The sequence below is a fragment of the Amblyomma mixtum genome, chromosome 3 (assembly GCF_055824585.1).
Source record: "Amblyomma mixtum isolate Tamu chromosome 3, ASM5582458v1, whole genome shotgun sequence".
In the NCBI taxonomy this organism is placed as follows: Eukaryota; Metazoa; Arthropoda; class Arachnida; order Ixodida; family Ixodidae; genus Amblyomma; species Amblyomma mixtum.
The window spans coordinates 201,346,546-201,373,737 of record NC_143014.1 but is presented as its reverse complement, the minus strand read 5'-3'; the positions used below and the strand labels follow the sequence as shown (position 1 = coordinate 201,373,737).

The window sequence follows — 27,192 nt, the reverse complement described above, 5'->3', positions numbered from 1 at the left end:
GAGGCACCGGCAAACACACAGTAATAGCAGTGATCCGTGCACTTCGCGCTGAAGCTTATGGACTTAGCGGAAAACACTAACAGGACGCAAGCTGCTTCAGTTTCATAATGAAGGAATGCAACTGCCACGCAACTACTCCGCTCCGCCGCCCGTTACGCATCTAGTGTCGTCAACTGCCACTATCCCTCCGCCATGATGCGCCTGAGCAGAGTGTACTCGTTGTCACGGTCTTACTGATCTTACCGATCTTACACAGTCCGCTTAAAAAAAGAAAAAAAAAGAGGAAGGAGAGAGAAAAGGAGTAAGAGGAGTTTTTCATTTGCTCCGGCGACATCGTGTTTCATGAAAATAATGCAGCTACAAGCCAGGTAAGAGGGCAGTTACTTTGGGGTTTGCATTTCGGAAGAGGGAAATGCGCACTCGACACAAGCCCGACGCCACACGATGAATCCCGCACGTGTGACGAGAGAGCGGATTGCGATGACTGCGCACCTTGGCACAGTGGCACCATCATCGGGGACGACAAACAGGGGGGGGGGGGGGGGGGGGAAGGATGCGGCGCCAGCTCAGCCAACCGAAACGTGGACGAAAACGCGCCACTGCAGACGAACCGGCACGCCGAGCGTCAGAACGACCCCCGCGACGCCCGAGGCGGAAGCGCCCTGCCTCGCCTCCCACAGTCAGTCCGTGACGCGCGTGCACCAAACACCCGAGGGCCGTGCTCCCAATTTAAAAAAAGAAAGAAAAACGGGCGAGCATGGACTACGCTTCTCAACGACCCATGTTACGCGCTGACGTAGCGGCGAAATTGACGTCGGCACCATGCATCGAGAGGCTTCCGGAAGTAAAAAAAAAAAAAAAAAGGAGCGCGTATATATTTCTCGACACGTGGCGCGAAAGGCCTACGGCACTCCTCCCCGGTCCTTCTCGCTGGCAGGAGAGCTCGCCGCTTTCGCAGCTAACGCCGGAAGGAAGCGATGTCATGCCGATCGAAAGCAACCCAACCGCCAAAAGGATTTGTGGCTGCCTCGAGCAACTTTATTCTCATGGAAACTGCACTCCCTACATATTCGCCATTGCGAGGAAATTAACGGCGAGTGTTGGGCTTGACCTCTCCGGAATACTAATCGGGAGTGAATCACGCCGTGCGAAGTTTTCAAGAGAGCATAAACGACACAAGGGACGTAGGAAAGAAGAACAGCGCCTGTCGTCGTGTATGTTATTTCCTACGTCCTTTGTGTCGTTTGCGCGGATTTTTGCAGAAGTTAACAAGATTCTCAGCGTCTGCGGGCATTTTTTTTATTTATGCGCCAGTAAAATGCGAAAGCTGCAGGTAATGTTGCGCTGACGGGCAAACTTATCGAAACCGAACGAAAGTGTTACGGCAGCCATTAGACAAAATTCGGGACACGCTAGCACAAACTCACAAAATCTATAAAGAAGTTCGAGTAACAATAGTACCTTTTGCGAGCGCGACAAGTAGGAGAGGCAAATTAAAAAAAAAACACAAGGGAAGCGAAACAGCCCATCTCACATGCGCAGTTGCACACGGCGACGCAAGGGAGGGAGGGAGAGACAGCGCGCAGGCAGCTTAATGCGCAAAATAAAAGCACGGACATGTGCATCCGCCGTCGCTGTGCGCGGAAGATCAAGTTGCAACGCAAAATGCGCCGCTCTCCGCTTGCCCTGCGCCCCCGTACGCATCTGGGAGAGCCTTTCATTGTTCCGGGCTTGCGCACGAAGCACCACCGCGGAAGCTGTCCGCTCGCGAACAACGCTGGGATACGACACTGCTCTCGCTCAGTGATCGAACGCACCGCCCGCTAGAGTGCCAGCAACGGCTGCTGCGAGAAACAAGCGATTCGAACACAATGCGAAGACAGAATACTGGTTTCAGCGTTGCAAGCCTTCAGCATTGCAAGCCAAAACTCGAGGCGCACGAAAGTGCCAGGAGCGCGAATGACTTAACAGTCCCAGCAGCCTGATGAAACGCGCTTACACCGAGCTCACCATCGTGTCTGCCCTCAGTGCGCGCGGACGAAAGGCGCTGGCACTAAAAAGCAACTAACTGAAGGACAACGCTGTGTGCGAGCGCACGCTTGAGGCCGCGACCGGAAGAGCGCGTCGGTTCCTCTTTCAAGGGTGTGCAGAGGAATAGTGCGCGGTCCTTGATCACTGGGCGAAGCAGCGCATGGCAGTCGCTCGGAAAGGAGTGCAGGGGAGTACACCAGGATGTGAAAGTACACAGCTGCTCCCAACGCTACACGCGCACGTCATCAGCTCCGACGAGTGCAACGAAGTCGCGGCGTCGCGACGCCAGCGCTGGGTTTGCACACGCGCGCGCTCGCGATGATCCATCGCGCCGATCTTGACTCTCCGGCCGATTTCGAGCACGGCAGCTGCAACGCCTCATCTGGGCGCTGAGAGGACGGGCGTGTGTATACTTAGCGTGCGTGCGCCGCTGAAAAACAGAATCGTTCGTCATACATGGAGCGGCTTGGCATCCGTCACATCTCAGAGGGCGCGAGGTCGACGCGACAGAACCACGCTTTACGATCGGAAATTTTGTGCCGATTCATGAGGAGGGCCACTGGAGCAGCCCTTCTATGCGGCTTAGCGTACAGAACGCACACCACTTTTATGGTCCGCTTTAAAAGGCCCCAGAGCCATCCCTGCAACCCTCTACACGGTATTCACACGAGCAATGGAATCCCTAAGCAAGGGCGACTGCGCGCAAGTCACGCCTTCCAGAGGCTGCGTGGCGACGCAGCTTCCGGTTTCGTCCAGCGGCGAAGGCGGGCATTGTTTGCTCGATCGGCACAAACGGTCCCCTCCCCAGCCGTATTTTTATTTTTTTAAGAGATTCTGCTGAGCGGCGTTTTCTTCGCGTCTGTCAAGTTTGCAGCCCGTGTTCTGCGGGCGTCTGCGGCTGCACCCCCCCCCCCCCCTCCCTCTTACTTTTTTTGGCCGGTGGGTCGTATGGTAACAATGATGTCCCCCTCGGCTCCCGGCTGCACGTGTGAATGCGGCGCGGGAGAGGGTGCGCAGCCGGGAGCGGTCGCCCAGCGCATCCCTTCGCGCCGGAGTACTCCGCGTGAACTGAGTTTTAGCAGTGCCGGACAGTGCGTAGCTGTTGCTACCGCTGCTGCGGTTGCCAGGCCACACTGTGCCGCATTTAGCGTATTTTACCGTACGACGGTGCCAACATTAGACCTTTAGCTTAGCGCGCACCGCTACGGTGCGCGGTAGCAGTATAGCAGCGGTATGCGCTATGCCAAAAGTCTCGATTCTTTAATAGCGCTACACTCGCGGTCAACTTTCTGTGGCACTGCAGCAGAGGCCAGACAGGAAGGGGGTTGGAAACGTCCTTTGTCCCAGTGCCGTGACACTGCGCCAAGTATCGCTACAGCTTACCGCGGCCCGCTACTACACACACGCTGATTGGTCCCGACGCTCAAGACGCAAGCGCTGTTGACTTCTGTTGACGGGAACGTGGCGGCTCGCGGTACACAGTAAGCGGTAGCGGTACGCGCTATACTGAAAGTATCTAATGAGAGTTGTTTCCTTCACCCCCCCCCCCCCTTAAACCGAACACCAAAGCTACAGTGTACTAGAACATTCCAGTTCACTATACCGAAGCGGCGTGGCTGTCTTTCGTGTGCTGCTGCGCTAGTGTTTGTTTACCGAACACCGAAGCTTCGGTCGTACACACCGTCGACGCATACATTGACAGCTGCTTTCTCCCCTAACCCAATAATTGCGAGAGGCGGCTTGCGCGATCGCCCTCGTTTAGAGGGCGAAAGAGGGGTGGGATATTTTGTGTCAATGAGTTCTGACGTGTAATGAAACTTGCGATTCGATCCTCGCCTCACTGCTGCGCCACAGAAAGTTGTCCCCGAGTGCGGCCGTCTTTCGTGCGAAATTACGCCTTTAAATGCGTCCAAAAACGAAAAAAAAAATTAACATGTCACTAAAACTGGCTCCTCACACAAAAGAAAATGAATATCGTTAAAACAAAAACAAAAAATGACGCCGCGTGGTAGGTGCGTTGTCGAGCGCTGCACAAGCACCGCGGATGCTCCTGCAACCTCCGGCAAACCACCAACGCAGGGAAAGAGAAGGCCTCAATCGAAACCCTATAGCGCGGGGTCCCTGAAGGCCCCAGACAGAACACGGGAAGGCCGCAGCAGCCGGCTTCGACGACTGCGTAGAATAATGCGCGGCATTACTGCAAGCGCCAAGCATGCTATCCACATTATCCTGGATCACAGAAACTATGCCGCAGGAGCAATTTCCAGGTAATGGGGTCGTGGGCGTGTCCGAAAGATGGGACGACTTTTGCGCTTATACGTCCGCTTAGTACGCGCCGCATATAGGGAGACGGTTATTGAACCAACAGCTGTTTTTTCGATATATCGCAAAACGCCTCACGACGGAAACCGCCCCGCCTCTCCCCTGAAGCTGTACGGGACGCCAGACAAAATGAAAAGAAACGGCATCCGGATGAATCACGCGAAAGACTGAGCCGCAATGCGCCCTACAGTGCGAACACGGAGCCGCGCAAAAGTCATGTGCAATCACTCCATGGCGTCTAAAAGCGCAGTGAAATACGATGACGACGATCATGATTTAATTTAATGGAACAAAGGCTGATCGGCCAAACAGCCCCGCGGATAGCGTATTTCGGTCCGCACGAGGTGAGGCCGAAGGCTCATTTTCTCAAGCATTCACCCAATAGAAGAAGAGCACTGGGCCAGGAAAAAAACTCGTACGTATTGTTAAACCGGTGGCTACCGTCGGCACTGAGGATCGAGCCGCGCGGCTGCAGTGCACGCGAAGTGAAATAATTCAGCTTCAGCGATCTTGCCCGTGACAAAAAGAAAAGGAAGGACAAGAAACCCGAGACAGCGAGCCAAGGGCGTCCGCAGAATTTTTTGCAGGGGGGGGCCCCATTGGTTGTTGGCGCCGGAGGGGGGGGGTATGTTCGTAGCAAAAAGGCACTATTTGCGGAGTAAATTTATTTATTTATATACAAATAAAATAAATAAGTAAAATACACGCATGAAAGAAAAATTACAAACAGCAAATTAAAGCGAGGCTAGGAGAGATACATTGGAGTTTATCAACGAAGAAACAATTAAAATTAATAAAAATGCAAAAAGATACTATCACTTCGTGAAGAAGAGTGCTCAGTCTTGCTGCATACGGGTTCTCGACACACCCGGATTGATGACCAGCACACAGCACAATATGTTCACAAACACGCAACGACAGTCACTCAGTCAGTCTTCCTTGAACAGAAACTGTAGACGCCTCGGATTTTTCTGGGCGAATTGCGTGATGACACTGGTGATAAATTCATTTCTGTGCTTCATTACACGCTCTCGGTGCACACTCATCATACAAAGGCCGTCCAGTCTGTCGTTTGTCATCGTTGAGCGTAGCCACGTTTTCACTCTCCTCATTGTACTGAAGGAGCGTTCGACCGTACAGGTAGTAACTGGCAAAGCCAGAGCCACCTCAATGGCTTTTGCAACACCAGGGAAGAATGTCTTGGCCTGATGTAGAAGCTCGCAGTAAGTTATTTCTGATGGGTCCCCAGTTTTGTTGCACCACATCTCGTACCAAGAGATGGCCTCTTCCTTGAAGTTGTCGATGCCGTAAAAGCACTGGAGTTCTTCGGCGAGAACAGCGAACTCAACACGGCTCAAGTGCTTCATTTTTGATGGATGCAGCTGGAGAAGTTTGAAGCTCCTCTCATTGCTTTCAGAAAAGCGCCGAGCTAAAGAAGCAGTGAGGGAGTCCAAGTACGGCACATATATTGCCACACGGTAGTATTCCTCTGGCGACTGAATCCCGTAGTTGTCTCGGTGGGCCTGACGAGAGACTTGTCTTGGTACAGATATCACCACATTTAAGTGATTGGCTGCCTCCCTTGCTGCATTCATGATGTTAGAGAACTCCTCTACAGCGTTTGTCCGGTGGCCGCGAAAAATACGTTGTAGCTCAGTGATGTGGCCATGCACAGAATGGAAGTCCATGGATACACCTTGCAGAATGTTCGTAGCTGGTTCGAGCCGAGCGCTGTACTTCGCTACAATATGCAAGCAGACGATGAAAGATGAGCTTGTTGTTGCGCAGTAGAGGATGTGAGCTCGTTGTCTAGTTGCAGCGTTCGAGCATGATTCCGTGGACGCGAGCTGCTCGAGTGCTTCGACTATGGCCACGTAATGCTGAGAGAAGATCCTAATAGACTTGTACTTTGCAGACCATCTTGTCTCACACAGCATCGGAATGTTGGGCACCAATTTTCTCCGGAGCACGCTCTCGCGGAAGAAGTTTATGGTTTGTTTGATTATCCCAATTGTGTTTCGAATTTCAGAGACGTCGTTCAAATCGTTGATGACGAGATTTAGTTTGTGACTTGCACAGCGGAAAAATAGTGCCTTCGGGAACTGTTTTTGTATAATTTTGTTCACTCCAGCTTCTTTTCCAGCCATTGTAGAGCATCCATCGTACCCCTGTCCAACGAGGTTCGAAAGAATCAGTCGGACATTCGTCAAAAGCTTCAAGATTGCCGCGGCGATGCAAGCGGAGTTTAATTGCTCCAGCTCTACAAATCCCAAAAACTGCTCTCGAACGCACACTTCGACTTCCGCCTTGTCAATAAAGCGAACGCCTATAGACATCTGCTCTTTTTCCTGAAATATCTGCAGTTTCGTCAGCAAGAACGGAAAAAGCAAACGCTTTGTTAGTTTCGGTAACTATCTGCTCTCTCAGGATGTCGCCACAGATTGTGATGATCTCGTTCTGGACGCGGACAGAAGTGTACTTGGCATTGCCAGCAGAAGAAGCGAAGTGCTCCTGAAGTAGAGTATCTCCAGCTTCTACACGAAAGTCAAGCAGATCATTGAAGACTCCACTATCGGACTGCTTGCCGCGAATCGGCAAGTCATGCGTCGCGCAAAAGACAATGGTGGAAACTATTGGAAATAGTTTCTCACGGTTCCTTTCAACTTGCGCGTGCAGTGCTCTGTTCAGCTGCTGTACAACGGGTAGCTGCTTGCCTTTCATCACATCCATAAAGTTCTGTGAGGCCGTCATTGCCTCATGGTGCCATTGGGATTTTACGTGATCCCTGCACGCCTCGTGCATTTTTGTGTAGTTACTGAAAGCGCGCACGATAAAACTACCTTGAGTACCCCGGTGAACACGCGGAGGAAAAATGACGCAAAAACGACAAAAGGCGCCTTTCGCTGTCGCTGAGTACGCAAGCCAGGGGGCGTAATCTCCCAGCCACTGATGTCGAAAAGGCCTCTTTCCAGGTGTTACATCCTTTTTAAAATCATATGTGACATTTGGCGACCATGGCTTAGTAAGAAGACGTAACTTCAAAAAGTCCGGTATGCCAGTGAGTTTAGCTTTGCCTAGAAACTCTCCTAAGTCATATTCTTGAGGCAAGTTATTTGTTTTCCTGATGTTGTCTCCGGACTTCGATCCCAAGCAAGGAGAAAGGGAATCGTTTCGGCTTACTGCGTGACCGGAGCTCGCTGGTGGAGTTCCTTCCATGGAGACGACGACGCCGGCTACTGTCCGGTGATGAAAGGTTGCATCGCTCTGGTCAAATCCGGACTTGAATCCCAAGAAAGGAGAAATGGAATCATCTCGGCCTGCTGCATCACCTGAACTCACTGTTGACAGAGTCCCTTCCATGGAGTCGACGACATCAGCTACTGTCCGGTGATAAAAGCTTGCATCACTCTGTTCAAATGCTACACCGTTGTCACATGTCACACCAGAATCTGCAGGGGCGCATTTGGATAATGCTTCGTCAGACAACCGCTGACGCTTGAAGAAGCGTCGAATATCCATCATTCGGGACCGCGCGAGACAAAGCTGGCTATGGAGTTCCTCGGGGTTGGTAGTGTTAAAAATATATACACATTGATTGGAAAAACGGTTGAATGCGTACGTTGAAAACAAAAAATGACTATGTATGCAGCGAAAACTTATTTACAAGATAAATGCACGCTCGCAGCTTCATACACCTCGCTCCATCTTGCTCGCGCAACCGCACAGTCGAGTATTTGCACACACACTACTCGCCGCTCGTCGTTTTCTCGTCCGCTGTCTTGGTTGTTCTCAGCTTCGTTGACAACCGGCCACTAAAAACACCGAAGCACAAACAAAGAGGCGCGCACTGTTGTGCTCGGAGATCGGGACCAGGGTCTTCACCGCATTAGGACGAAGCAGCCAGACTACGGAGGGAAGCCTTCGGGAGGAATAGCAAAGCTGGAAGGTTTATTTTACATTTTGTACAGTAGCACGGAGACCAAAGTCAGAAAATGAGGGAGGATGATCTGGCACCCCACAGATTGCTGCTTAAATGCAGTTCAGATTCCCCAGGTACCCAGGTAGGGAATCTGATCTCGGGTTGAGCGTCCAATGGGCTGCTAGCGTCTTCTTTGGCTCCGCCCTCCCCACGTGACGGCGCACACCGCACAGACACACACATACACGGGCAAGGAGGAACTTGGCGTCTCTGAGTCGCGAACTGTTTTCCCAGGCCCAAAGGTCGTTTGCTGCTGAGTGACGATCCTGATCGATGGGGACGCGAGCGCTGACCGCTCACACCGGTGACCTCTTCAGTTCGGTGGAAGGGACAAATCAGCCGTGTCGCCCCTCGGCTTTGTCTGCTGCCCAGGGCGCACGCGGGTAATGAGTTAGCGGCGCCGCCGCCCCGCCGTCGTCGCCACTGGGTCTCGTCGGTCAGTCCACGGGCAGTCCGGGAGAAGCACCGCGCTCAGCCTTCCCGGCGAAGGGATTAGACGTCTTTGTGTACGCCGACGCCGTCGCCAGTAGCTGCCCCACGCAGTGTCTCTTTTGTCTCCCCCGGACAGCAGCGCTTTCCGTCGCAGTAGCCTGATGACGCCGGTCTGGCTCGCCTGTTTCCGCTGCCAGTCCCCAGGAACGCAGTCCGGCACCAGAGCCGCATTCAGCATCGCCGGCGAAGGGGATTAGAGCCTTTGTCCCCGCAAACGCCGAGCCAGAAGCCGCCTCCAGGCCAGCTTTTCCTTGCGTCTTCTCCGAGAAACAGCAGCGCTTTTGGCCGCATACCTGATGACGCCTGACTGTCTCGCCGTTCTCCGCTGGCTGGGCCTCCGATCATTACAGCACACGCAAGGAACGCCGCGCGACTTCAGAGGGGAAGGGACACTCGCCACTCCGGTCGGAAAATTTGTTTTGTGTGTTTTTATGAGGTTCAGAGCCCCAAAACGACTCAGGCTATGAGGGACGGACGGTCTCTTTACCATGCACTGACATCGGACAGTACATGGGCGCTGTTGGTATTTGAGGCCCAGCCAGAGGTGACAGGCGAGCCAGGCAGGCGCCATCGGGCTGCCTTGACCAAAGGCGCTGGTTTCCGGAGAAGACGCAAGGAACGCTGGTGTGGGGGCGCCTCTGGAGACTGCGTCGCCGTGAACAAAAGCAGCTAATCCCCTTTGCCGAAAATTCTGAAAGCGGCGCTTGTACCGAACTGCGCTCTCCCGTGGATCGGAGGAGACAGCGAGCGGCGGCGGCGCCAACTCATCGCCCGCTTGCCCCTGAGCAGTCCGACAAAGCGGGGATGGACACGGCTGATTTGTCCCTCCCTCCTGAAGAATTCATCGGTGGCCGGGGTGTGCACTGTCTGCCTCCGTGTCGCTATCTCTCTAGAGATCAAAGAAACAGGCACACATCTCAAGACGGCTCGAAACACATGCTCGCCGGTGCCGCTGTATGTCTGCAACGACGCGTCCCCGGACGCGGCACTTTGCAGATGTGACCCAAAGCGTGGAAGCAGGGCCGCTTTTACTCTTTTGGCTGAGCGCACCGCCGCCCCTGACGTGCGGCCATCACTCACGGTTCGAGTGAGTGATTTTCCAGGGGGGTGCAGCCGCCCCCCCTTGCCCCCCCCTCCGGACGCCCATGCAGCGAGCGTATAATATCGCACATTATACCGACACTGCATTACTGTAGCACACGTCGAAGCAGAAAACTGACTAAGGTGTTTTAATGAGCGCTTCTAAACTTTCGCAAATCGGTATGTTCATTATAGCAGATAAAAACAGCGAGAAAATCAGAATGATCGCTGAAAACCTGGCACGCGGCTATAACTGAACTCAATAATGTATGCCGCCGTGGTGGCTCAGCGGTTATGGCACTCGGCTGCTGACCCAAAAGACATGGGTACGATCCCGGCCGCGGCGGTCGAATTTCGATCGAGGCGAAATTCTAGAGGCCCGTGTACTGTGCGATGTCAGTGCACGTTAAATAACCCCAGGTGGTCGAAATTTCCGGAGCCCGTCACTACGGCGTCCCGCAGCCTGAGTCGCTTTGGGACGTTAAACCCCCATAAACCTATAACTCAAGAATGTATACACAGAAGCCATGAATGACAACAGCTTTCAAACGAATAACCACGCCATACAAATAACTAGTGGCCACCAGTAGAAGCGAGCCCTTTCTAATGAAATGACAGGGCAGGCTGGATCACACACCCGTCGACGCTTTTTTCGATCTGAAATGCCTCAACCAACCTAAGCGTAACCTATAGCTGTGCGCGGCGAGTAAGTTAAAAGCAATCGCGCTCTTTAAAAAAAAAAAAAAAAGACACGCTGTTCTGGGCGCCGTTTTTACATTTACGATCAACTGTTAGTAATTTCCACAGCTAGTCATTACCACGGTATTTTCAGCATCAGCCCGTGTAACGCAAAAGCGCCCCCGCACGCTAACTCTTATGGCCTGTGTGCCGCATTCGGTTTCAGTCTGCCATCAAAGAGAAAAAAACAACGGAAATGGAAAGAAAAAATAACGGAAATGCAGCAGGAGGAGAATGGAAAAACATGGACCCGGAGTCGCATCCATGGAAGCTTATGGGAAAATTTTAGGCGCAGTATGGAGTTTCTGGAGCACGGAGGAACAAACTACATATCATTCCACGCCGGGCTATCCCAGAAGGAGGCGCTAATGATTGAGGGGTACACAATACAGGGTGGATGCGAAAAGAATACGCAAGACAGCAACAGCCCAGGCATACTCCACGCCTCCATGAACGCGTTCGGCTCAGAACGAAAGCCCCCGAGACTGACACGCCAAACAAAGCGAGCGTTGTGCACGGGGACCAAGCTGCGGAAAATTATTCCGTCCCTTTCTGCCCGTAGCGCAGGCGCGCAGCGCGTGGCATGTTTGGGAAGGCACAAGCACAGAAAGACGACGACGCGAACGAGAAGCACGGAACTGCAGACTGCGCCTAAACAACCGCCACAAGACAGTTATTGTCGTGTCCGGTCGCTGTGTTGAATGCAGCGAAAGACGCACACGGTACTTTTAGACTTCGTTTATTTAAAGCTGAAGAGGGTGCGACCAGCGTCGACCGAGGCAGGAGCCGAACTGGCCGCCCGAAGAAAGGAGGGAGTGGAGAAGCGTCCACGGCAGGGAGTGGCTTCCCAGAACAGGAGGAGGGTGCGGGGGCGCACCGTGGGGGGGGCATCCGGCGACAGCGTGCGACGAGGGGCAAGCGGTCGTTAGGAGGAGGATGCGAGTGGTCGTTAGGAGGAGGATTGAGTGGTCGTTAGGAGGAGGATTGAGTGGTCGTTAGGAGGAGGATCGAGTGGTCGTTAGGAGGGGGCGCACACACACAAAAGCAATATGGGGACACAACACTTCCTTCCCCCTTAGAAAGTTGCCTGGTATCGTGCAGGGGGTCGGCGCTCACGCGTGGAGGCGCGCTGGCTTTGTGCGCTCGGGGGAGAAAGACTTGTAGGCTGGCTGTTGTTCGCTGTGTCTCCTAGGTCTGTCCTGGGCGAAGTCTCTTTTTCCGAGAAGAGGTGCCAGGCTATGTGGGAAGATGGTGCACGTGTTCTCTCCGCTGGCGGACAGCTCTCAGACGGCGTCGTAAATCTACGCAGCTGGTTGAGATGTCGGCGTGCTACTGTGCCATGTATGTTGACGAGCCAAGAGCGCAGGCCTATGCGTCTGACAATTGTAGCTTCCTCCCAGCGTGGCTTTTTCAGAAACTGTCGGGCGAGGACGCGCTGCCCCTCATTAAGCGTGCCGCAGCGCGGAATTGCTTTTTCTTCCCGGAACGTCTCTGCCTTTGGCTCGGGGAGGATGGCTGTGAGCTGGGTTCGCATTTCACGCTCGAACATCATTTTCGAGGGGGTCTCGCCTGTTGTGCTCTGAACCGTCGTGTGCTGCTTGAAGAGAAAGCGCGCAAGGCGGCGCTGCAGCGAGCCTGTCTGATCTCTTTCAAGGGCGCGTTTTAGCTCGGCTACGTAGCGCTCGGCTTGTCCGTTTGTCACTGGGTGGTAGGGGGCCGATGTAACTGATGAGATCCCGTTGTCGCGATAAAACTTGAGGATCTCCGCAGACACAAACGGTGTTCCGTTGTCCGACACTACCTTGCGCGGCAGGCCGAACGTTGCAAATAGTGATCGGAGGTTGTCAATGACTGCTGCCGAAGTCGTCTGTCCCATTTGCCTTATCTCAAGCCACTTTGTGTAGGCATCTACGACCACAAGGAAAGTGCAGCCCTCAATTGGTCCTGCAAAATCAATGTGCAGTGTGTGCCATGGTGTGTCTGGCTTTTCCCATTCTGGGACAGGAGCTTTCGGCGGGGCGCTCCGGCTGCTCTGGCAAGGCTTGCATTCTCGCACCACTGTTTCGATGTCGTTGTCAATGCCAGGCCACCACATGTAGCTTCTGGCACACTTTTTCATTGCAACGATGCCCCGATGTCCGGCGTGGATGAGAGACATAGCTTGTGCGCGTAGTTCTCTCGGCATCACAACTCGGGACCCAAATATGATGCAGCCGCGATGGGTGCTCAACTCTGTAGCTCGCCTGCGGTAAGCGTCGAAGTTGTCCCCTTTGAGTTTATGCACGTTGCCTTGTTGAACAGCTGTGTAAACTAGCCGGAGAGCTGCGCACTTCTGCGTAGATGCTGCAACTGTGCCTGCTGTAAGCGGAGGTTCTGGCAGTGCTTCGAACATCAGAACGTCTCCTGGTGGAAATGGTTCGTCAACAGTTGCGTCTAGTGGCAGACGGCTTAGCGCATCGGCGTTTTGATGTTTACTCCCATTGCGGTAGACCAGAGCGTAGTCGTACGCTGAGAGTTTGATGGAATGCTGCGTCGGCTCGATGACACCTTGCTGCTCCAGTTTGTCCAACTCTTTTTCAACTGAATCTCGGAGAGCAAACGGCACCGGCCTGGCCTTCAGAAATTTGGGTTGCGCGTTGTCCAACAACTCCAGTGTGACCGGGGGCCCTTCGTTTCCTGGAATCTCTTCCGAGAATACTCTTTCGTATTTCTCTTGCAGTTGCTCAACCATGTTCTGGCTCGGCGTCTGGTGTATGCCGCATATCATCACGCCTAGTGGAGAAAACCAATTTCTCCCTAGAAGGCTTGATCCTGTGCCCTTCACAACAAGCAGAGGTAGCGTATGGGTCTGGCCGTTGTAGTTAACCTGCACGTTGGCAGAGCCCAATAGTGGCAGATTCTGTGCTGACCACGTTCGCAGGTGCGTGTCGTCTTGTTGCAGGGCTGGTGCGTCAGATGGCCATGAAGTTCGGAACGTGTCCTCACTGATCAGAGTACAGGCTGCGCCGGAGTCCACCTCGAACTTAATCAGCTGGTGATGTACGCTTACTTCTGTAAAAATCTTCGGTCGCGTGCCGAGACTCATGGTGTTCAGGTCGTACAACACAGATGGTGTTGCTGATGTTGTTCCATGGAGATCAGATAGCGGCGTATTCTCTGAGGCGTTGACGCTGTGATTAGGCTGGGAAGGTGACTTTATCTTGGCAAGTCTCCGTTTCGTAATGCATGCTCTTTCGATATGCCCTCGCTTGTGGCAAAAATTACACGTGGCTGACTGGAATCGACATCCCTGGGGGTTGTGTTGGTCGTCACACCGCCAGCAGCGTTGTGCCTTTTTGACCGATTTTACAACAACAGAAGGCTTGCGCACCTGGTTGCTTGTCTGGTGTACCGGCTCGGTGTTCCGGCGAATCCCTCTCTGCTGGTGACCGGCGCTCTCCGCTCGAACGGCGATGTCGTAAGCTTTGCTGAATGTGAGGTCCTTCTCAGCGAACAGGCGCTGCTGCAGTGACTCGTCACTCAGTCCGCACACAAATCTGTCGCGTAACATCACGTCCAAGGGAAGCATGGTGGTGTTAGCAGAAGAAGCTGCGTCTCCCTCCTGCCCGGTAGCTGTTGTCGACAGCGTTCCAAAATTGCAGTCGGCAGCGAGTTTCTCGAGCGCGGCTACGTAGGCGCTCACAGTTTCTCCTCCCAGTTGATCTCGTCGTTGGAAGCGAGCCCGGCTGTAGACCTCGGATGGCCTTGGGTCGTAGTGGTTTTGCAGCGCTTTTACGATGTCGTCGTAAGACACTGCCGCTGGTGTGCTTGGCTGAATAAGGGCGCAGACAGTATCGTAGGTCTGCTCCCCGCACAGCGTCAGCAGGTTGGCCCTCTTCAAGGCTGGGTCTGTGATGTTGTTAGCTTCAAAGTAGAACTGAAGGCGTCCAACCCACGATGACCACGATGAGCCGTTGAATTCTGGTATCTGATTGGGAAACCCTCGCGTAGCCATGGCTTGTCAATAGCGTTGCGTAGCGCGGGTCGAATCCACTTTCTCGTCGCCACTGTCGTGTCCGGTCGCTGTGTTGAATGCAGCGAAAGACGCACACGGTACTTTTAGACTTCGTTTATTTAAAGCTGAAGAGGGTGCGACCAGCGTCGACCGAGGCAGGAGCCGAACTGGCCGCCCGAAGAAAGGAGGGAGTGGAGAAGCGTCCACGGCAGGGAGTGGCTTCCCAGAACAGGAGGAGGGTGCGGGGGCGCACCGTGGGGGGGGGGGCATCCGGCGACAGCGTGCGACGAGGGGCAAGCGGTCGTTAGGAGGAGGATGCGAGTGGTCGTTAGGAGGAGGATTGAGTGGTCGTTAGGAGGAGGATTGAGTGGTCGTTAGGAGGAGGATCGAGTGGTCGTTAGGAGGGGGCGCACACACACAAAAGCAATATGGGGACACAACAGTTATATAAGAGACTATTTATAGCATAGCACGTATACTGCTTCGAGGGAGGCATAGTTGAAGGCGATCCGTTAGGTTGCAAGCGGAAGAAATCGTGCAGCTTGGACACGTACGCCCGCAAACGCAACTGCCGTATACGGAACGTCATGCCGCGATGTTGGCGCTTTGCTACGAGGGTCGCTCCGAAATTAAGACTCATATTTCATCATGTCAGCCCAAGATGTGCGGATGTTTACAGCATAGCCAGTTTAAACCATGAAACACGCAGGCAGGCGCGCTATAGGTACCTCGGATGTAGGGCAGTGCACTACATAGAGGCAGACGACGACACGAGCGCTAACGTCACGAGCGCTGTGTCAGCGCTCGTGACGTTGTGCTGTTTTGTGCGCCGTTGCGTCAAGAATTACCAACAAGCAACTTGATACTGACGTGCCTAAGACGCTTAGGCGCGCTACTGAGTTGTGTGTGAGTACGGCATATGCATCGACGCTTGTAGAGCCCTTACGGCTGACGACAGAGATGAAAAAGGGAAACCGCGTTCAGAATGGCTCTGCACGACCTTCTCCGCGCAAAATGACGAAACTGCTCGATCAGATCATCCGCACGAATCGGCGAACTGCGACAAAATAACTATACGCAGCTGTATATCGGCTTAAATGTATTTAGAACAATGTAGTCAGCGCTGCCGTATCGCAGAGTTTGCGCTGAGTGAGTCCCTGAATGATAGCACAAGGAACATCTTGTGCAAACTTACCGGTACATTCTAGACCAACGAGACGCTAAAACGTAGCAGCCTCCTCGATATTACCACCACCGGCGACGACGTGGGCACGGCACTACGAACCCGAGTCAGAACGGCAGTCCATACAGCGGCGACACGTTCCTTCGCCACCGGCGAAAAAAAAGTTCGCACGTAGCCTTCAACAGCTAAACTGATGACCACAGTCTTTCGGGAAACAAAACGGGGCACACCTTATGGATTTCTTTAAGCCTGTCGAATAAGAACGACAACACTAAAATCACTATTTTCCGAAGTCAGGCAAGAGACAGGGAGAAATGTTTACCTCGCAACACGGCAGCATCACGACCCAAACAAATCCGAAGACATATCAAAAAGGCAGACTTTGGTTAAAGTGGTGCATGTCCCCATTTGGAACGGCGCTCAGATGACATCACATACGCGGTCAGACGCATATGTGTGTCTTTTCTGATGGCAATCTGAGCGCCATTTCAATCGAGAACAAACAGAAGGCCGCGCTGCACATCGCCAATTTCGACTGGGATGTTACGCCTCATCCGAATATGACACGTTGCGACTTCGTCTTCGCCACAATGAAGTTGGCGTCGGGTAAATTTTTCTGTCGGCGAGGCGGCACAAATCCCTGTATGCCACCGTTCTCGCGTTGTGAGCAAACTAGCTTATCAGCCATACCCCGAGCAATAAATTTGCGGAGAATAATCCCAGACAAAAAGTAAATGCGCAGTCTCCACAATACATTTGACAGGACCTGCTAAAACCGATTCACACGACGGTCCGTTCGCCCGCGGCCCGCGCATCACGTGTTCATGTCAGCACACTGAGAGGCGCGCTGACCAGGCCGCGGGCCGACAGCGCGCCTCTCAATGTGGTGACGCTTGAACACGTAGTGAGCGGGCCGCGGGCGAACGGACCGTCGTGTGAATCGGCGGAACGGGGCCGCCGGCATTCGGTCGCGAAGCCACAGAATCCCACCTGCCCGCGCTTCGCAGACGTGTTGCGTGTCGTGGTCTTCGGCCAGACCACTATGGCCCGCTACAGTGGGCCCTCAAAGTTGGTGCAGACTTTTTACCGGCGCGGCACGGAGGCTCTTAAGTCATCGTTGGGGAAAATACACAGGCAAATATAGGCCTAAAAATTGAGTGCTACAGCTGTTCACGCGCGATATGAAGACGCGCTCTCAGGCCGTTTGCATCTCCTAAAGTTTCCAAGGAAATGAACAGCAGGCATTACTCTCAGAACGCTCGTCGTAACTCGTATTGTCGCTGTCGCTAACATACGCTTTCTTATTCCGAAGATAGCATATTCTTGACATGCACTTCTTATTCCGTGATATGCAAGCACAGTAAGCGCCTAGTGTCGCAGGTACCGCATGCAGGCACGGCACGCGTTACCAGGGAGAGCAAAAAGCCGGTGCGTACATGTTAATTATGTAGCATAGAAGTGGTTTTAATACTGCAGTGGGAAAAGCAACCAAGACCGCAGTAACATTTTCTCCTTTTGCAATACACGCGTTACCCCTTGAGACGCGTAAGCCCTCCGTAGAACATACGTTTCCGTGGGTCAGGATTCGAAACGCTGCAACATGCATGACTCGGGCGCACAAAACCCCACTGCTGCATGGTCCGGCGACTGGGGCAATGGTTGGCATTTTGTGACAACGCAAAACAGGACCTACTCACTAAGACTGCCAACTCTTAGCCACACAACATAACATGTTTTATCAACTACACGAGAACGCGTTCCATCGCTCTGTTCATGACGACCTGTAAATGAATGCATGGATCTACGTCATAAATGGCTACAGGACTTTTAGCGACTGCGTTTGTGGACGGAACCACTTTTGAAGGCCAAGATCTGACGGTAGTGATGCACTCAAGTTATACCCGTGCAGTGAGGCACAACGTAGTTGCATTTAACCTCCATCGAAACACGCCCACGGCCGGGATACGAACCCTCACCTGCTCAGAAGCAGAAAGCACGGAGGCCGGTAATTCTGTGAGCCGAAGGGAAGAAAGTAGCGCTTTTAAATGTCCTCACACAACTTATTAAGACGGCTACCACGAGACACGTTTTGAATGCGAACTTCTGCGTTGATGACCGTCATCGGGGCCAATGGAAGAAAGTAGCGCTTTTAAATGTCCTCACACAACTTATTAAGACGGCTACCACGAGACACGTTTTGAATGCGAACTTCTGCGTTGATGACCGTCATCGGGGCCAATCAATCTATGTTCTAAGATAACCGAGGCACACACTTCGTTACTGCAACCGGACAAAGGTCATGCGTATTTTGCACAGTGCTGTCGCTGAGTGCAGTGACGCTCATGCCACACCGTACGAGTGTGACAGCATACATTTGTAGGATACCGAATCTCACTGAGCGCGTTCTTTTCAATGCGGACGCCTACGGAAATCGTACCTCGCGATTTTACGCAAGCGACCCCGACAAGCGTGGAAAACAGCTATAGGGTGGCGAAGGCATCGGTGTAACACGACGACACTGCCGGCGCGACATTGCACACTCACAAACTTCCTGTTACACTACTATCTCATGATATAATGAACACGTACACGTTTGAGCCACATGTTTTGAGACGAAAAACACGAGCAGCATAGCCTAACCTTTTTCCCAATTCGTGCAAGAATAACCAGGAACAACATGCAAACAGCACAACGCTTAACGAGCTTTTCGGCTTGACCCTACAAGATAGAAAACAACTGAAATGGCTGCCTGATCGCAGAGGAGTCAACTTTCTTGACCTCCGAATCATCGCCTACTGCACATACATCCTTTCAAGTATTAGGTCCTTTGCGGGCCGAGGATGCGGCAGTTCACGGATCCTGACATGTGTCCCAACCCAATCTTGCAGAGAGTACCAACTAGCCCGACTACACACTCGTAGTCCACTGAAGTCAGGGTGCTCCGCGCGTTGAGCTTCTCCATGCACGCGCGCGCAATAGCCGAGCTTCGCGCAGCCGTACCACTTACGTGCGGTGGTGAGCGTACAGCGAACATCTCCGAGCGATGCGGCACTGCGATTCTGCACAGTCTGTACGCGGCCGTTCGCGTATATGAATGCGTTGCGCCACAATGAAGTAAGACGACCTCAACCACTTCTTCGAAATCAGTGCCTTCTAATTCAAGCTTCGCGATTGGGACTAAGTTTATCAAGGCCGGTCTCAGAGACTCTTTGGGACTACCCCGGTGTCCAATACATCCAGATTAGAATCTCTCCATTCAGAGTCTCTAGCTTTATCGTTAACCGGAAGAATTGCAGAGCGGAGCGATAGCCGGACAGGAGAGAGAGACAGAACAATCACGCGACGACTTGCTCATCCGCTCCTCAGTCCATCTGCAGGAGACACCGAGATAAACACGGTCTACGGAGACCCGCGCCGCAGTTTATCAAGTAAAAAGGAGAACTCAGGCCGAAAGCTGGTTTCGGTGAGGCGCCTGCTGCGGGTTCACGTGAACGACGCATGTCGACTTGCACTCGGCAATTGAAGAGCCCGTGCCAGGCACCATACCGGCATCAGACTGCCGATCTGCTCCAATATAGGTCGTGATTTGGATTCCCTGGTGTGGGCTATTGTTCGTTACACGACGTTCCAAACTGATCCAGGATGTATCCCTGCGACATAACGCACGGCCTGCTAACGATACGGGAGTGCACATATCGACTGAACAGCGCAATAAACGCGCGTCTCCTGTGCACGAATAACAAGGCTCCCTTTTAACCTCGATTGAAATCTTCAGTCGTCACACACTTAACTCAAACTCGGTGAGGGATGTTAGGGTCCGCTTTAGACTTCCTTCTCATCGCTACAGCTTATGGATACACCTGACCCCTCGTTACAGAATGAACAGAGGCTGATTTTTCTCCGTCACATGCAGCGAGCTTTGCCCTCAGTGTTGACATGAATGTAAAAAGTTTCGTGCACCGCACAATAGAGAGTTTTAGTATAGCGTTAGCGTGATAGCGGACCTAAGGGAAATTACGTTAGCGTGCCGCAAGCAACTTATCCCCACAGACAGTTTTAGTGTAGCGTTTTGAAAACGTTAAACGCCATCTGCTTGACATGGATGCGAATGGTCCTTCTAAAATGGTCGACACGGCCGCTAACTTGCCAAATTATAATATTTCCGAGTTTTTTATACGAATTATTAGTGCAGTGTTCATTTTCGTCTGCAAAATGACCCCGAAATTACAATAAAATGAAATAAAAACGTAAAACAGTGGCGCCATCTAGTAAAGGCAATGTTAACTACAAGCCGTTGGAGCAAGAATATTTGCCATCACATGACGTCTAATGTTCAAAAAACTTATGTAAATTTAATATAAACTCTTTTTACATAATTTAAGTCCATAAAACATCGCGAAAAACCTCCAAATTTATTTTTGTCTCGTTCCAGACGTGTTTGCTAGGTTTCTGCTGCGTTTCGGGCCGTTGCAGACGGTAGCAGTGCAGCTTGAGTTTCCATTAGGCTTGCGCGCTCCAGAATCGAGAGCGTATCTCAAAAACTGGGCTGAATTGCAGCTTAAACTTTATTGTCGAAGCAAGGTAAGTCATAGCGAAAACCAACAACACCAGTAGTTGCCGGTAAACATGCCGACCGGAATCGCAAGAGCTGCTGAATCGGCTGAAGCGGGCGGCTCTCGCTTGAAAGGACGCCGCCATGTTTCCACGCTAAGGGCGCAAAAGCCGCAACGCTAAATTCTGAAAGTTGCGTGCGTACGCTAACGCTATTTCCCCGTTAGTGTTCTGCGCATGCGCACTCTGGACCCGCTATTCCGCTATGCACGCAATTACGCAAAGCCCGCAAAACTAAAACTCTCTGATGTCTGCTGAAACATCTGGTTACAGTTCGAGCTTCTCCACGCTGTCTGCGAATACTTAAGTGATGAGAACAGTGACCTGTGCGTGGAACAGAAGCCATAACTTGAAGCCGCAATAAATGTGCCGCGGGATGACAGAGTAGAGTGACGCGCGATACACGTACAAATAACACAGTGACGTGAACAGCGAACATTACCTTGTCTGTCTATCTTCCCATTAAACAGCTAAACTGAAACGAACGCGTCAGAACAAGAAGTTTTCTTATTGGCGAGGCACAGTGGACGTGCAGAGAGGAGGACGTGCAGTGGTCAGGAAAAATGAAATCAGGACAGGCACCTGCGCCTACAACAGAATCGGATACTCAGACAACTTCGTCCAAGATAATTAAGGTATACATTTCACTTAGTCAAAATGTCGCTTTACTGAACGAACTTAACAACGAACGATCACCTTCATGTCGCTTCGGGCCGCAAGTGTAGCTGTCACGCCCGACTGATTAGCACTGAACTCGCTAAGTTACACCCATAAAATGGCTAAACTGGTCGCTATGTTACCGGTCATAGCAGTCATTCTCGCGGAAAATTCATGCCACCTTCCATAACCCCCCGATTCCGTCTACCAACCTCAGATAGGCGCTCTAGTTAGTTGGCGGAGACAAATGTTCATCACCACGATATGATCGATGCATCGTTGAAAACACAGCGTCGCGGGCCTTCCGCGGCGCCTTTCACAGCCGCTTCGAAATAGGCGGAACTTTATAAATAGCTGCGGCAACAATGACTCGAGACAATGTCAATTCACTGCTCCGCGCTTGGTGAGGCTCGAAATATGGGAACGATGCCAAGCGAAACAGGAAAACAGAGACAAATAGTAAGCTAAGAGAACAACTCTCAGCCTGTACGGTGCCGGCGCTACTGTGGAGCAAGCTCGGCGAACGAAAGGCTGGGAAACAAGCAAAGCACTCGTAAACTGGGCGAGTAAAGCCAGAGGCTGAAAAAACACTCAAGCACCACCCTTCACTCGAGCGCTCCCTGCAAGCATGAACAAGTTGCGAGCCACACAGAGCAGAGCTATAAGCCTATACACAGAACGGGAGACTCCAGGGTCAGCCCTTGTACACACAAACACGACCTTTTTCGCAAAGAAGCGATGGTGAGAGGACCGCGGAGCAACAGCCACTGGGGGCAAAGCGCTGGAAGAAAAGAACGGCAATGTCTGAGGCAAAACAAATCGGCCTATAGTAATAACGCGCCGCAGAAATCGGGGATTAAACACACCAGTTTGTTTTCGTTTCGTCGCGCGTTTTCTTTAAGGCCGGCGCTTGGCACATTTTCCTTGTGTTGCACGTTCTGCTGCCGTGAAGTCAAAACGCGTTAAACGGACCTCATAGCTCTCGCAACGTGTGCAACAATGACAAAGCTTTCGACTGGCCTCAGTCAGAAAGCGAACGGAGCTGGGAGCTTCGAGCTCTGGCTTGTTTCGCTTCATTTTAGTTACTTGAAAAAACAAAACAAAGAACACCGCGTTTCGTTTCCCAAACAATCGTCCACTGACTCAATCCCATAAATTGCCGACAGTGTGTTACAGAGAGTCCGAGCGCTGTCAACTGACCGTTTCTTCCAGCACAAGAGCAGAAAGGGACGCGCTCCGGAGAAGGCCAGAAGGAATAACCGGCGGCAGATGCAGCGTTCGAGATGCAACGACTAGAAGAAGGCCCAGCCACCACAGACATACACACGTTCCGCCGTTCTCAGGGACCCCCACGGCGCACAGAACGGCCGTGCTTCGTTACAGAAAACACACACACACGTGCCCCACACTACCTGCAACAGTAAATTGTGAAGCCCCGACCCAGCATACCTTCTCCCCACACTTAGCTCTAAACCCCGAAATGAACAATACAACTCCGTGACACACAAGAAGCTGTTGCCTGTCGAGCTTTCGCATGTTTTGTTCGTCACCGTTTGTTGACGTGATTACAACTAGATTGTCTCAGAAGGACGTAGAAATGCGCGGTATAAAGAGGATGTATTTATCTGCTTGTGCTCCGGCTGATGACAACTGAATGCGGTGAATCTAGTCATTAATGCTCACGTAAAGTGTGCCTTAGGCAGTTTTTAAAATTATGTCTGCACATGAGGATTTCTTTCCAAGATTATTCCTACCGAATCACTGAGAATGTAAATAATTTGCAACAGCGCCTAAGTGGCGCAGAATTGAAGAGTGTTACAAAAAAAAAAATCACAAACACAAGCTATATTATTACTACAAGAAGAATGCAAAACAATCAGCGCGCCTGGGACAGAACACAGAAAAGTAAACAGTAACAAGCGACCCGACATCACCAGGAGCCCCATACCATCAGGAACAGGCCAGCGATTTTTCGCCCCGTAATCTGAAGCCATGTGCGCGAAACCACCTCGAAGGCGGACTCTTCCGATAGCCCCAAAGCCTGCAGCTAAAAAGCGCGTAGTGGCTGCATGCAAGCAAGATTCGATGAGGCGCGACAAATTTTTCTGAATGCACCTTCGCAGAACGGTAACCAGGAAAGATGAAACAGCACGTCAAACAGCTTTTGCTCGATTATACGACGGAAGAGAGCCTTGGCCCCTAAAAAAGGGGGCATTTGTAGAAATGCTGAGTAAAGAAGCAGCATCAGTGTTGCAAGAAGCCTATTACGCGCATTTTTTTTCCTGACTAACAAACGATAATAGTGCTTGTACCGTAAAAGCAGGTAAACCCTTAGCGCAAGCTGTTAAAATTCTGCCCCTCACCCTTTCATTTGTAACTTTTTTTTTTTCAAAGCAGACTTGGGAACTTTTCTTTTAGGACTTTAGTAAGAATAAATGCGCGAGAAATTATACGAATCTCAATACAAGAAAAAGGACCTGACCCTACAGAACGGTAGTATACCTCGCAGCGCCGTTTTTCTGAGCATAATTACTGGCGTCAGCAAACTGTTAAGGAGAATTCACGGCAGTGAACTACGTGATTGCAGCTGCCAGACTGGTTTTCTAGTACTATACTTGCGTATAAGGAAAGCGACGCAGTCCGCGTCGTAACCAGGCCTCGCCTGTTGGTGACCAGACCGCTATGCGCGCGCACACCCTATCAATTAAACGCGTGTGCCGGACTAACCCTAACGACTGCCCTTCCCCCCCTCCCCTCCCTTTTTTTTTCCTGACGTTAAGAACATCGCAACGTCCGAGTACACTGACCTACTTGGCATGCATCCTTTACCTAGCGCTAGCCATCGATCCAAGCGCCCAGAGTTCGGTCATCCTCTCTTCGCGTGGCTCGGGAGCGACACGCGACCTATATTTACTCGCGGGTAAAATATAAGGTAAACTCGACTGAGAAAATTGGCACCGGCCGACCGACAAGTGAACAACCTTTCCCACTGCATGCCAGACGTATACGTCAGAATGACACATTAGCGCACAGTAAACCACGCCTGGAAGCAGTAAAAAGAGAGGGAGCAAAGCTTTCGCCATCGAAATGACTCACGTGCAGAGCGCACTACACACACTCCACAAAGCCCGCCTCAGCAGGCACAACGGGTGCCGTTACGCGCGGTTGTTTGCCTTCCGTAAATATGCACAGCGTCGACGACCCCCGGCGCGGAGCGTTCGGCAGCGTGCCAGGCTTGTTGCGCGGGCGCTTCATCGTGCGCCGCCCGCGTCCGACAGAAACAAGGTTATGATTCCGTAATTGCGCAGCGTGTCCGCGCCACTGGCCCGCACTCGCAAACGGCTCTCGGCCCGTGTTCGGCGGCCTCTTCACCTGCGGCTGGCAGCCCTCCAGGGATGGGGGAGAGCCCCGGCGTCATCATCCAGACGCAGAGGAGTGCACGGCCAGCTGCCGCCGCCGCTGGTCTCGGCCAGCCGGAGAACGGGGCCAGCCAGACTTGTCTATACCGGGCAGGAGGCCTTTATTTTTGGGACCGGGCCACCTACTGCGCCTGCCGATCCGAGGGCGAGAGACGAGCACTGTCGGTTAGACTGGACGAGTTTAAGGCGGAAGATGGTTTGTGGTTTATGGGGTTTAACGTCCCAAAGCGACTAAGGCTATGAGAGACGCCGTAGTGGAGGGCTCCGGAAATTTCGACCACCTGGGGTTCTTTAACGTGCACTGACATCGCACAGTACACGGGCCTCTAGAATTTCTCCTCCAAAGAAATTCTAGCCGCCGCGGCCGGGATCGAACCCGCGTCTTTTGGGTCAGCAGCCGAGCACCATAACCGCTGAGCCACCGCGGCGGCCGTTTAAGGCGGAAGAGTGGCCCGAGTAACTTCGGGAGGGAAGCTCAGTTAGCTTGTATCTGAGGGTATATTACCTGCAGCGGAGTATATGCACTGTTAGACTCCCCGTGGTTGTGAGGTGATAAACTGACGAGGCCTGGCATTTTGAATGGCCATCTTTTTCTGCATGACGGGCAAAATATTGCGGCTGTTGGTCGCGCTTGGTTCAAGCGGACCAAGCGTGCTATCGATGGAACGCTCAAGTCCTCAGCGAGTTTCTTCTGCACCACTGAAATGCGCTACTTGCAAGAGTTGAAAAACTTGTCTAGCCTTCCGACAAAGCTAGCTCCGAAAGACAGGCATGATGCATCACCCGCACACATATGGTCACGTGCCCGTACTGTGCCGTTAAATTACGCCCCCCCCCCCCCCCCCCGCACAGCCAAGATTGCATATCCCAAACTCTGTCCCAATCCCCAGTTCCTCTGCCACGTAAACAAGTTAATTACACCTCACTTCTCCCATACCCGAATCCTCGGCGCTCCGAGCAAGCTCGCATGACAAGCGATACCCTAATCCCCCGAGAAGTGCTCCAGGGCCAAAACAAGCAGCGAAATCACGCCACCTAGGGCCGAGGAGGGGAGCGGAACAGCTGACGAACTGTCAGCTGCCGCAAATCACGGGAAAGCGGCTCGTCTTTCGTCGGTGCCTCGCTTCAAGATAAGACACGTAGCGTGCGCACGTCCCGAGTGGTGCGCCAGTCGCGCGCTCGCAAGGCTGGACATACGAATACAGGCCAGCCGCCGACGGAAGATAACGGCTTCGCACCACGCGACCGAAGATGAACGTCTGTCGATAATCACAACAGGCGCCCGGCACAAGTCACCTCCCCCACCGTCAGTGCCAAGTGGTACGGCGGGTGCACCCAGCCACAATCGCCAGAAAGCGAGCGGATAGAGAGAGCGACCCGGGGCCACCGCAGTTGAGAAGTGGGACGCCGGCAAGTTTGGCTAGCACACTTCTGACAGCTCGCTGCCGCCGTAATCGTGATGGGATGGGCTATGCGCGCGCGCGGTGGCGACTGACGGAAATATGAAGCTGGCGTGTGTCACGTCCAGGCTCAGCCCTTTTTTTTGCATGCGCGAACGACTGGCCCTTATCGGTGTGTACGCAAGAAAACGTCGCTGCCAATGATAGCCACTCGAACGACAACGAGCGCTCGAAACGCGAGTAAAGAGGCCCTCGATTCGTACACACGTCGCATTCCTCTGAACTACGTCGACTGTACGGCTCTCCGGACCGGGGATGAATAAGGGCCAACGCGGAGGTCGCACATGGATTAATAATACCGGCGTTCGCATATATGCATCACTGCAGGCGCTATATTTGTCCCACACGCCAGCTCTGCGGCACACACGGCTCCCAAGTGTTTACTACAGAAAAAAAAAAAAAAATATCGGCCCGGCTTTCGAAACGTGCAGCATAAGAAAACGCAGCGAAACTGCGCCACCACTCCTGGCTCGAAAAAAAAAAAAAGCAATGCTAAATGTACCTTAATACTTGTTACAAGACACAACGTCAGCTATACTATATATGTACACGGTGTCAAGGGCGTACACCGGAAAGGTTTGGTTTGGTTTATTGGGGTTTAACGTCCCAAAGCGACTCAGGCTATGAGGGACGCCGTAGTGAAGGGCTCCGGAAATTTCGATCGCCTGGGGTTCTTTAACGTGCACTGACAACGCACAGTACACGGGCCTCTAGAATTTCGCCTCCATCGAAATTCGACCGCCGCGGCCGGGATCGAACCCTCGTCTTTCGGGCCAGCAGCCGAGCGCCGTAACCACTGAGCCACCGCGGCGGGCGTACACCGGAAAGCAGAAACGTCTGGAAGACAGCTACGAAACGCCTGCTGCAAATCAGCGAATGCCCACATTTCCGCTTTCAGCAAGCAGCCTACAGGCTCTGCACACGCAATCTGCAGTAGCGTAAACACTAAATAAAAACAAAAACAAAAATTCATCGCGAGGAACTGCTTGCTTCCACCACAGCCAGCGAGGGCTTGCAAACGGTGATACAAGTCGGACGCGTGCGCCGGACGTGTTGAGTTAATCCGGCTAGACTCGCAAACGACTGGCATGAAAACCAAAAATGAGCGAAAATCGAATAAAAACGCAGCAGTAAGACGCATGTTGACGCCTAGATACGGGAAATAAATACAACATCCTGTTGTGCTGTTACACATCCTGCAATACCAGGTCGCGCGCACATGTTGC

At 52.5% G+C, this 27,192-nt stretch overlaps 1 protein-coding gene across 4 annotated transcripts in view; it reads right to left on the bottom strand.

Moving 5' to 3' along the window:
- The window catches only part of LOC149353310 (long-chain-fatty-acid--CoA ligase 1), a 117,728-nt gene that overhangs the window by 37,664 nt on the left and 52,872 nt on the right, over positions 1-27,192 (bottom strand). The gene's annotated exons all lie outside the window — the stretch shown is intronic.